Source organism: Neopelma chrysocephalum, unplaced genomic scaffold, assembly GCF_003984885.1.
Source record: "Neopelma chrysocephalum unplaced genomic scaffold, ASM398488v2 Primary Assembly neopelma1_147, whole genome shotgun sequence".
NCBI classification, from domain to species: domain Eukaryota; kingdom Metazoa; phylum Chordata; class Aves; order Passeriformes; family Pipridae; genus Neopelma; species Neopelma chrysocephalum.
In genome coordinates, this window is record NW_020897809.1 from 14,008,968 (window position 1) to 14,021,699 (window position 12,732).

At 42.4% G+C, this 12,732-nt stretch overlaps 1 protein-coding gene across 3 annotated transcripts in view; it reads right to left on the reverse strand.

Annotated features, from left to right (window-relative positions):
* Positions 1-12,732, reverse strand: part of FOXP1 (forkhead box P1) — a 345,834-nt gene that overhangs the window by 313,381 nt on the left and 19,721 nt on the right. The window contains exon 3 of one of the 3 annotated variants that reach the window (XM_027700819.1): positions 7,550-7,660. The exons of the other annotated variants lie outside the window; for them this stretch is intronic. The gene's annotated coding sequence lies outside the window, so the exon portion shown is untranslated. The remainder of the gene's footprint in view (positions 1-7,549; positions 7,661-12,732) is intronic. 3 annotated transcript variants of the gene reach the window in all.

Sequence of the window (12,732 nt, forward strand, 5' to 3'; positions counted from 1 at the left end):
GGCAACCACAAATCAAGGTGCTAGTCTGAATTAAAGCTTCTCTTAAAAGGCGTCTTTATGTTTATAAAATGAATTTAAATTAAATGGGTATTAGGTACAGTTTTTTACCTCCATTTATTTATTGACTAAGGAGCTCTGTACTGCGTGGAGCATATTTGCATTTTAAGGAAAGACAACATATTGTACTGGCAGATGCACAAACAAAGCAAGTTACAAGGTCATGCTACATATACTAGTTTACAGTACTATGAATGGTATACAGATGGACAGCAAGCAGTTAAGAGGTACTTAAATACTGGAAAAAGCACAAAAATTACCTAGAGAGTACCAGATGAAGGAAATCTCTCCTCATTTCATAACACTGCTTTCTTCCACACACAGTTAATAGAGAGTCATGTAATTGTCACAAACAGAATGCCAAAAGGGAAAAAAAATGTAAAAAATCAGATGCTTCCTCCTGTGCCCTTATGCAATCTTACTATAGAGCATGATACGCTCTTACAAATGGTTGTTACCATGACTTTCAAATACCCGAATTTATCCCAGATTTCTAACTTCAACTGCTCTAAAAATTCACTTTCTTGAGGTCACAACACATCTGAATTTCTTTATTCAGAAGATGAGTCAGTGGAGCCTCCTAGTTCCACAATTAACCTCCCTTATTATCTCTTTTTTTAAAAAACCTGAAACCCAGGGAACCTAAATTGCACTGTAATACTCTCCTCATTCCATTTCCCCAAAGAAATGGGAAAAACGTTTGCACGGAACATTAGACTTAAATTTTTAACATATAGGTGAAGTCAAATATATATTCTTACACACATTCACAAGGAAGCAAATACTTTGAAGAATTCAGAGAGCATTATAAATAAAATCAAAATACTGCAGGTTTGTCAGCCAATTCTCTCGGTTACTGGAGTCAAGTGGCTCCATATTCACTGCCCTTGTAAGCTCTGCCAAATTTGATTTTAAGCTTCCTGAAGTTAAAGAAGGTTTATACAGTATTAACACGAGATCTTCTCACACATTTCTCAAGTTATTACACAGCCTTTTATCCAAAATCACAATTTTAAGCGGCGCAGGAAGGCTTCAGTTCAGCTTCACAGGCAGAGATGGACAGAGGATGTCTTCATCCCGCCGCCGGGCTTTCCGCTCCACTTCACCCCTGCCGCCAGCGCTCTTCCAGCGAAGGTGCAATAAAAGGGTGCCAGCAACTTAGAAATCCCTTCACACCCTGGGTCCATGCAGGATTCAGTCCTTGCACCCAGTGGCTTGGGGGACAACTCCCACCTTGCTGCTGTGGAGCAGCTCAGATGCAGCTATTGGGGTCCCCACACGGCCAAACACACCCACTCCCCATCTTACTGACACCTGTGTGTAACCCACAAATACCCCAGTCTCATATTAACAGCTTTCCAACTCAAATACCCCATTTTAAGAATTGAAGGGGGGGGGAGGATTAACAGTCAGGCCTCCCTGAATTGGTGTGTAAACATTCACTACATAAAAATCAAAGGACACTTTGCTAATGTACTACTGTATAAGTAACAGCCTCATTAAAATAAGACTAATCCGTAGCAGAAATGTGCATTTTATGGGGTAAGCAACTGAATTTCTTACATTTTTATTGTGAGAAAAGAAAAAGAAAACGAGTCTACCTATTTCACTAGTACTGTAACCTGATCACAATGTTTATACATGCCCATCACAGTGCTATATAAATTAAGTTCCAAGAAAGGGTTTGAGAAAATAAAATATGGTTAACTTCAAACAACACCTTCAGCTCAACTCCTGAAAATCCTTGGCACTTCTTGCTACGCACTTCTGGACGTACTTGAGGTTAAGAGCCAGCCTCCTTGAGGTCTAAATACTGTACTTTTAGGGAAAATTCCCCAAATTACTACTACGTACAGTGATAAGTGCATATGGAAAATACTCTCCAGGCTGTTACACGAGCTGGATGCTGTGTGGTAGGTGCTGGGAGCATTGTCTGCTAATGCAAGGGGATGGAGAGTGACGTCCACACTTCATGCTTACATCTTCTCTCCATCGGCAGCATTAAAGTGCAGCAAACAGGTAGAGGATTAAGGTCATACCCTGGGTTTCTGCAGAAAACTGGGTGGTTTTCTAAGCTTTTAGAGCCAGCTGACCACGGGTTTGCTGAATGAGCGGGTGAAAAAGCACTGAGCACCAAAAGAAAGACTTGCAGCTGCTGAAATTGTTGTTCGCGTCGTATCTCATAAATGGGCAGCCCCAGAGCCTTGTGCCACGGTGACATCTGGGACAAGCTGCAGCCGAACCAGCAGCAGTTCTCCACTTCAGCTCCAAGTGTTCCAAAAGTAAACATGGCACAGGCAGAAAAACCTTAAAAGTGCACAAATCTGGGGCTCTTGACCTCTTCGGGGGGTTGTGGTAGTGCTGGGGCTGCACCAAACCACTGGAAAACTCCGCACACAAAAGTGCATTTTTTACAGAAGAGATGCAAAGGAAGACAACTTGGTTTAAATGCAGTAGAAAAAGACATTTTATTTTCTTCTTTTCTCTCCAAGGTTTCAACCACTCAGTTAGTGGAAATACAGGACTTCGATTAGCAAACACCAAAAATTTAAACTGGGGTAAGCTGATGGTGTCAAGTCTTCTTTGTGCACTCCACGGGCATTTCTGAGCTGGCTTTTGGCAACTACATGAAATCCTCTCCTTAAATTGTTGTGAAGCAGCACAGCTCACCTTTTGTATTATTTCTAATGCGTGGCATTTCATTTTATTGAGCATGAGCTCAGAGCTGGAGATAGTCATAAATTTTACTACTTTAATAGTATATGTTACCTGACGTTTCCTAACACTGAGCTTTGGGATTTGAGACTGACCAGTCTTGACAGAGATGGATAGTTTGCATAAGAGTTATAAAGGGAACAGCAGAGGCTTCAGTGGTATTTTAAGCAGGAAAACTATGCAACATACTTTAGAAAAGTGAAAAGACAACCAGAAAAATCTTTGGTTGATAATCATAGTCAGGAAATGCCAGCAAATGTTTTGAGATGCTTGCTGAAAATGGGAAAGATGTTTAAAGCCAGCTTTGCTACCTTTAGCAGTGAACTATAAAGCTAATCACATATATTTTTGGGGTCCTTAACGTGGACCAGATGGAACTACACTGCACATAAATAAAAAACATTCTCTAGTTTGTGGGCTGGTTTGAATTTTATTTCATTGGATAAATGTGGAAGACAAAGTCACCAAGTAGGTTTCAGTCTGAGTAAACCGTGAAGCAATTAACAGAGTTCCAAGATGCATTTTCATCCATCAGAATCCCTACTGCCTTCTAGGTTTCACATGGAAGTTATTGCAAATCAATGTGAGACCTCATCATGTCCACACCAACTACGTTTGAGCAAGTTCAAGTGCAGCCCCTGCCCCTGAGCTCCTGGGTCCAGCTACATCCTACTGATTCCTAAAAAAAAAAGAAATCATTCTTCTCCTCAGTCATTTTGTAAGAAATAATACTAATTACTTTGGGGAAACTTGATAACAAGGTATGGAAATACTAGATGCAAACCTGCAAGGTAAATAAAGTAAGAAGAATAATCTTGAATCTCTTTTTAAGTTATAAAATTATTTACTTATTCTGATGTGAGCAAACATAAAAGAATACCTCTCCCAGGCTCCAGGCATTGTTACCATCAATTAACTAACAATTCCATAAACAATAAAAGTATTACAAAAACAGCAGCACATCCCCACCTACACATTAGCACCAGTCAGCAAAAACCCCAACAAAAAACTACAAACAACACTTCCTACTCCTTGAATTCCCAAAGGAAACTCCACCCCAGCTGCTGCAATCAAAAATATGGACTTAACAAAGTGCCTGCAAGGTTAAGTGGCAATTTTAGGTGTTACTTGTAACAGGAGTAAAACAATTTCAGACACAAGGGTGAGTGTAAGCTGAGAACTCTTTGAATATAGACTTTTCCCTAAATGACAGTTTCTTGTAGAAATTGTGTTCTCTGCTTCAGGATGCTGAAAGGTGAATGGGTCTAGATGAAAAAAGAGAAGAAAAAAAACCAACTAAACCACACATCACAGGCTGACCCCAGGGGCAGAAGAAGAGTACAGCAGGTACAGATGTTTTCAGGAGAGGACTGTGCAACCACAACTGGAGATGGAGGGACAGTAGGAAAGGGGGATTCCAGCCTCCTTCCTCCCCGCCTCTTCTCCCTCCTGCAAGTCCACACTCGCCTCTTCCCACAGGTTTCTCAACTGTGTTCTCAAATATCTGTGGGTCAACAAGGCTCTGCCTTGGCACTCGTACAGCGCCTGTGAAATCCAGGGAGTCATGCAAATGTACCTGAATATGCAACATCTTTTCTGATTCATTATGAATAGGCAGGAGCCATTTTAGCCAGGATGGTGCACATCTTCATTCTCCAGCTAGGAAAATATTCTTTTAAAAAAATAATCCTGACTTATTATTGCTTCAGTTGTTCCACTGATGGTCCAAAGATCCCTGAACACACGCACACAGTTACTGCAGGCAGTCATTGCTCCTGCCCTGAAGTCAGACAAGCACTGAATGGGGCCAGTGCCAGCAACCTGCAGAAATGCAGGCTGAGATAAATTATGCAAATATATTGTGCATCTGGAAAATGGGTGTTTTAAAGTACATCATCGCTGTTCAGCTGACAGCAAGCCAAGCCCCTACCTGGTAGTTCCCCTCCTGAGTATCTTTCCTGTGTCAAGTTAATAACTCTTTGCCCCCAAAAAAACATTATGGAAAAATTCGACTGTCCCCCGGGAGTTAATGTGTTAGACTCGGAGAATCAATTCAGTCTTTAAAACTGTGAAATGCAAGGATTTTAATCCTGTTTTAAGTCCAAGTTTTAATGCAACCTGAACTTTGAACCCTCCAGGATTTCCTTCCAAGACCAGGTGATCCAGAGGAAGATCTTCAACATGTATGCAGCAACAAAGTAAAATGAAATGACTAAGGCAGAGGAGGACAACTTATAAAACACCAAGTGCAGGAAATAATTATTTACCTTCATAACAACCAGTCTCTTATCAGTTTCTGTGCCGTAAATGTAACTTTCTCCCAACAGCAACTTCTTAGAAGATGTTTGTCAACTTATGTCATTCACAGATACACAACAAAGGAAAATGTACATCTCTCTAATGAGATGCACAGCCAAGGACGGTTGTCAGCATCATAGCACCGCTGTTGTGACATGTATTTCATTTTATTCAATACATAACGGGGAAGCTGTTTAATCCAGCAGTCCAAGCAATGTCCAAATAAGCATTAATAATGCGGTGAATAACTGATCATCACTAGATGGTTTTCAGCAAGATAAAGGTTTTTCCCTCCCCCTTTTAAAAATATCCTCCGAGTTAGAAAACAAAGAGGCAGAAGTTAAGACTGTTGCCTGCTCCCTCCTACAACGGGCACACGTCTGCAAGTGCCAACCTGCTTGTGGCCAAGCCCGTCCTCCTGTGCCATGGATTGCAGCACTACATCAGGAGATTGCAGCAGCACAGCAGGTGGAGTGGGGGGCTCAGGGAGAAGCAATTAATGTGGATCATGTTTCCCATTTTTTCAAGGTAGATGGCAAATTCAGTTTCACAGACATGTACAAGTTCGCGTACAAAACCCACTGCATAATACAAAGACATCTGTGTTTACCAAAGTAATCATTATTGTTTAATGCGTATTTTTTAGACCATTTAACAAATAACTTGAGCTCTGATGAACATGGTGATTTTCATGATAGACTTAAAAGGAAAAAAAAGTTCATAAGAAATGTGGAGCTGCAAACATGTGCTAAGTATTAGGACAAGAACCACAGATTAAGGGCAGCGCTTTGACCTCACGTATTCTCACCCTGTGTGCGCTCAGCCAGCACAGTCCAACAGGGAATTGGTGGTTTGCTGCCTTGCATCAGAACTTGGGAGTCATCCTTGCGCTGCCTCCTGCCCCAAACCTCGAGGACACATGGAACGAGGGTGGGCAGCACCACACTGAACACCATGAGCAACCACGGGACTAAAACTCCCTTGTTTTGGGACCACCCCACAGTCAGGGCTGCATCCACCCACAGCCCCCCCAGAGCTCGGTCCAATGGACACATGGGTCTTCAGGACCAAGCCCACCATGGGGAGATTCCCATCACTATTCCTGCCTTACAACTTACCACCATCATCTCTGCCCCACCACAACTCCCTGGTCACAGGATCAATCCCAGAGGGAGAAACGTGCCCAGCCCTCAGGGGCTTGAAGGGGAGCTGCAGGCAGGGCTGGCAGGCAGGGATGGGGGAGCTCAGAGGAGTGAGCTGAGTCGAGACCCCGCTACATGTTCAGTGATTATAAGATTAGTGTGTTTTTATTTAAAGTATTATCCGTTAACATCCCGTATTACAAAAGTAGCACAACAGTATCGACAGACTGTCAATATTAATAGGAGTGTCTAATGTTTTATCAATACTAATTTAATTTCTGTTATCTGCAGGCTGCAGGGCCTTTCTGAAGAAACAGAGGAACAAGAATGAGAAAGCCAAAGCAGTGACATAACAGGAAAACAAGCCATTCCTTCAGCTTCTCCATCATTCAGTGGCACCCTGCTGTTAACACAATTATCCTTGCTTCTTCTTTAGAGAAAAAGTACCAAGAACAAAACCCTCTGAGGTTTTTTTCCAGTATCACCAAAACCTCCACAACCCCCTTTTTTTTTTGGCCAAAAAACATCTTTACAGAACAGGGTTTTTGCTAACTATGTAAACCCAAAATCTATAAAATAAATATGTCAGACAAGAGCAATTACAGGTCAGATGAATAACTCACCCTTATAACACAGTGTTGATTTACAGAGGAGAATTTCTAGACCAGTGAATGACCCAGTCTCATACAGACCTCGAGGGCCACACAGAAAAAGCGTGGTTTTCATTTTACAGGCAAAATATAAATTTTTAGGGCAAAATTTATTGAAGACTTGTATTTTTAATGAGGTTTGAATAAGTGTGTCTAAGCAAACAGGGCAAGGAGACATGTTGGCAAGGTTCTGTGAGGTGAGAGAAACCCTCTCTTCCTTACTGGTAGACTCTCAGCACGACCTGGATCACAGCCCCACCCCTGCACTTCCCATCACTACTAACATACTTTAAAAGAGAGAGGAAGACAGGTCCACAATGACAAAATGTCAAAGTGAACAAAGTAATTGAGCTAATCATGTAAACATTCATTATTACTAATATTAAAATATCCTGTTTTGCATTTTCTTTTTGTGACAGAATGAGCAGCATCTAAGGACTCAGAATTATCATCTAAGAACTGAGTAAAAGAGGAAACTGTCTAAAATAAAGACACAGTATCAAAGAAGAATATTTCTCTTGCTTTGGCACATGAATGATCCCAACTGTACTCGCTACAAAGCATTAAATGGGAATGCAGGGGAAAATATTCTTCTCCTTAAATATATTTCAAATAAGTGATTTATGGTTTTCAAACTGTGAAGGAGAGAAGTGGAAAAGAAGGCATTGGGGTAGGAAATTGGCTTACCTCGTGATACTCCACAGTGTGTGACCAGTTCCCACAAATGGGTGAATCCTCCTGTCCTCATTAATGAGGCTGAAGATTTCCTGGTCCCTCACCAGCACGTGGAGGTCTCTGCTGCACAGCAAGACATGGGAAGCCCACCCCAGCACCAGCCATACCCTGAAGGTTTTACATCACTGCGCCAAATTTCAAAGAGCAATGGTACCCAAAGCTCCTTTGAGAACACCTCAAGGGGGTGCTGGAGGTGGGACAGCAATTCCAAGAAGCCAGTGATGGGCTGGGTGGGTGACAGACCTCCCCTCCGTGCTCCCCAGTGCTGGGCCACACCACCACAGATGGTGGCATCACCCAGACCCCACATTAGAACAAGATGCAGCAATGTTTAAAATGGTGGTGGGGAAAAAAAAATCAACTTGTATTGCAATCAAAATGCTGACTTCCCCCCCCCAGCCAGTCTCTGTGTTCCCAACAAGTTCTCCTTGCCAGACCTATTGAAATTTCCACACAAAATTCTGTCTTCAAACAGATCTTTGCTGCTATCCATGTCCACTGTAGTCATAGAGATTAACATTAACCGGTGACAGAGAAGAAGCCATGTCTGTCAAATTGTTTCCCAGAATGACAGAAAGAAGGAAAAAAGGCAGAAAACAAGGGAAAACAGTCTGTGGCCTTTGGAAGGGGAACTGAGCTGCTGAACAAATCACTTCAGGTAGCTGGGGATGGAGCCAGCAAAGTATCTTTGAAAGAAAAAAGAAGAAATGGTGAGAAAGGAACAAGCATGAAATGCAAGGGGGAAAACTGTACCATAGGGAAGTTAATCCAAGAGGTGTCCCATGAATTGGATAAGGATAAGAATAAAAATTAGGAGTTATTGGAAAAGGATTAGTGTAATAGGGGTAGTTTCATACCAGGAAATGAGGCCTGAACAGGTCATGCACAGCCCAGCCAAAGACCTCAGAGGAGGTGGCAGAAAGAAAGTACAAGGTGCAATGATGTGGGTTAGCCTGCAACTAAAAAAGCAAATTGAAGATGAGCTTCTGGGTCTGAGCACCCACCAGGACAGCCCAAGGCAGCTTGAGGGATCTGCAGAAGTGAACAAACCTCCCCAGCCTGCCCATGGTGGTTTGCCTTTCCTTTTTAAAGCTCTAAACCTGGCTGTTTGGGGGTTCCACATGCAGCAGCACCCCCCTCAGAGGATGCATTCATTCCATCTCCAGGGTTTGGGTTGCACTGCATCACTCAGCTCTAGACCCCCCAGCACAAACCAGTGAGAGCAGCGAGACACAAACTGCACAGCACAGCTCAAGAAAGGGATGATCTGCCATTTATGTCTTCCTCTCGCCTCACTCACCTCTTTCTGCTCACCACCTCCCTTGTCTACAACCATCATTTCTGCAGCACTTCTCCCTCCTTCACCTCTTCCCAAACTTCCAAGCCCCTCTTCTCCCTGCACGGGAGGCAGCTCCGATGGGAGCAGCAGCAGCCACAGCTCATAACTCGCCTAACGAGTGCCAGCCAGAAGTGATTTGTAGGCATCAATGAGATTATTGTTTTTTGAGAGAGTGGAAAAGAAAAAGAGGGGCACAAGCTTAAGGTGTTGTTGATGAATGAAGATGAAAAGAAGGTTTTAGGGTGAGAAATGTTTGTCTAGTGTGACCTAAACCGTTCAAACTTCATTTGATAGATGATGGACATTTATTCCCTGCTATGTGTCACTTCAAAGTCTGAGGTTTATATTAAACAAGAAGTCTTCTCCTTCTAAGCTGTTCTTCAGTTTTTCCCTGGAGTTTATCACACAGCACAATACTTGGAAATGTAATCACATTTAGTTTTTATAATAAAGTCATATGGTCACTAGTAGTACATATTAGAAAATGCATTTTATTGTTTTTCATTATGTAATTGTTTGCTTCATTGCTTTTCATCTGTTTTTCCTTGCTGTGGGAGGTGGCACAGCCCAGGAATACTATTTTTCTGGGGATGATGTTCTATGGGCAAAAAGAAATGAGCAAACCTGCACTCCACTCAGATGCAGTGCCCCTGCCCTTCCCTCCTCCCTGCTCCCCACAGGGAAAGACCAGATTCACAATGATCTGATATTTCATGCTCTGAGGCAAAGCAAATCCAGCTTTTCCACCCCACAAGGCCTGTGCCTACTTGGAGAAGCCATGAGCAGCAAATACTTAAAAGCAAGGACACCAAGCACAGCCGCAGCTTTAATCAGCAGAGAAGAGATTTTTGAAGTCTTGCGTTCAAGCCACCTGTGATTCTTTCTCCCATGCAGATGCCAAATGCCCAGAGAACGATGTCTTTGCTCTGGATCTGGGTTTGTAACCTTATGAGAAGTTGATGTTTAGAAAGGAGCAGTCTATGTTGTGAAGTAAGTTCTCCCCAAACAGCTAATGTCACTATTACTTTTGACAAGGGGGTTGGTTCCCTCTACTAAAAGACATGATCATTCCATTATAAATGTTTACATTCCCATAACTAAACCCAAATATATTATGCTAATAAATTATGGAAAAACTATACTTGATGGGATATGTTCCTGTTTAGTATTCACACAAAGCACTGAGGCATTTAACCACAGGGTAAATTTACTCATTTACTACATCTATTCCTTTATATGTGCCCCAAAAGTTGTTTTCTCAGCACTTGCTGAGAATATTGGCTTTCAATATTGGCTTTTGGGGAGTTCATTTTACTTAGATTCTCTATTAGAAGAGAACACCATGGACTCACTGAAACTGTATTTTTCCACCAGAACATTGATTCACACAGGAGCAAAAAGCATTTCTTGCTAGTCCTGGCTCCAGCCAAGGACATCACCTCTTCTCTGTGTCCTAACCAGATAAAAAAGGTAAATGCCTTTGGTTGCAGATGCTCTGGTCTACCACACTCCAAACACACAGCTCTCATGATAGTGCCCTTCCTCTTCCCATCATCAGCAAATTTCCACTGCAGCCCAGCTAAGCCCAAAACTGCATCCAAACTCAAAGGAGGAAGTTTGAAATTATGCTCCATCAAGTTGCTCCATCTCACTACACTTTTAGAGCTTGCAAAAAAAAAAAAATCAAATTCTATTGAATTTCTCTCTACACAGCTGCATCTCTAATGAAGCCCCATAAAAGTTAAAACTTATATTCGGTAATCATATGCAATTGAAACATCATAAAATGAGAAGTCAAGGAACTGTATGTGGGCTGCAATGACTTGTCTTATTGTATTCATTCCCTTAATAAATATATCTTAAAAATAACCTCACAGTCACACATTTGCAGTATAATATAAAAATAACACTGGATTCAAATTATTAAACAGGTAATTTAATAGAACAAGAATTGAAATGTAGGACAGTGTGCAACTTTATGCTATAGGAAGAAGGTGATTTTAGCCAACACAACTATTTTTCTTTTTTGCATTATCTCTGCATTTATAATACTTCAACATCCACATAACCTTGACACTGTAGTCACCTTAGTAACAAACAAGTGCAACATTCACTTATAATTGAAATCCCAATAGGGTGTTTGATTCAAGTAAAACAAAAATCAGAGGCCCCTACTCAGCTGCTTTTTTCTTAGTCACATAGACATGGGCTAAAAGGATCTAAAAATAGATATATTTGTACACTAATGCATCTACAAAACAGAACCATTTAATTTTAATTTAACGCAGAATAGAAACAAATGTAACACCTTTAAAAGACTCAATGCTAAAAAGAGAAGTAAATTATTTGAGTACTGGATCGGCGCAGCTTGGTGAATTCACACCAAGCAAAGGCAAAGATTTAAACCAGCCCTACAGCCAAGAGCAGCAGCTGTACCAGGGACACTGGACCAGCAACACTGGGTGGGCAGAGGACACCCTCCACTGTGCCACCCCAGCCCAGCGCTGATGGAGAGGGATGAGCATCCTCACCACATTCAGATTCTGCTTCATGTAGCTGGTTTCATTTAAATTGGGGTGTTCAAAATGAAATTCAAAGGGCAAAGGTCCTAGAAGTGCACAGAAGAGTATGTTCTTTAACGTGCTTGGCCATTCCTTAACAATGGCCAAGACCAGACACTTCAGAGAAAGGTACAAGAAACACCTGAATTGAGAGTTTTCACCTCTGGAAAAAGGGGTTTCTGCCTAACCCGTTGCTAGCTTTGTCCTAAAGCAAGAGAATTTATACTCTTCCTAACTTGTAAAATAAAATAAAACTACTCCTACTCAAGATACCTGCAGATGTCTGCAATTACCTATAAACCTAAATCCTATTATTGTTTCACACCTAGTCCTTTGTAGCTTAGGATTTACAGTTTTACTTAAATGATTATCTAGGTCTGTCTCAGGAAAAAAAAAAAACAACTTCAATCACCTGAAGCCATCTTTTCCTTCACTTTTGTTGGCCTGCTCTTGCCACAGCTCCAAAGCCACAAACTCTGAAGCTGCAGAAGACCCATCCCACCGCCTCCGGGGCACCGGCACAGCCCCAGCCACGCATCCCACTTGTCCGCCGGGGCTCCCATCTGCCACGGCTCCATCCCGGCCGTCACGCTTTTATTGAGTCCCTGATGAACGTGACTCAATTAACGTCGCCTGTAAAGCCACTCCACCACAAATGAAAGGTGACAAGGAGCTGAGACAGTAGCAGGGGGGACACAGACAACAGCAGCCGGGCCGGGGGACACGGCAGAACTGTTACCGCATGTGGCAAAGTGGGTTTGAGCTGCCTGCACACACAAGGGGTGATGAGGAAGGATGCAAGGGAGAGAAAGAGACTCTGGGAAAGTGAGACTTTTAGAAAGCTCTTCCAACCCCACCGCTGGAAAGGCAAATTGGAGGTGAGGACATGGGTTTTTTTGGGTTATTGTGGCATCAAGTGTTTTGCCTACACGCCGCCCCTGACAGAGCAATCACCTTGCTGGGGGCAGGCAGGATGCCCACAGGCCCCATCAGAAGATCCGTGCCCAAGACAGCTGCAGGAGTGGGCTCCTTCTGCCGGTGGAAACAAGGACTCGGCTAAATGTGGCGAGCTACAAGTTTCTGCAACAACATGCAAGTCTCCAACATGTGGCCCGTAACGTAGCTGTTGCCATGGTAAAAAATTCATGTTTAGTGAAAAGTGTTAAATCTTGTATCATAAGTTAAATCAGCTGCCAAGACACATTTTCACAAGTAGGGGAATTTTTGTCTTTTCA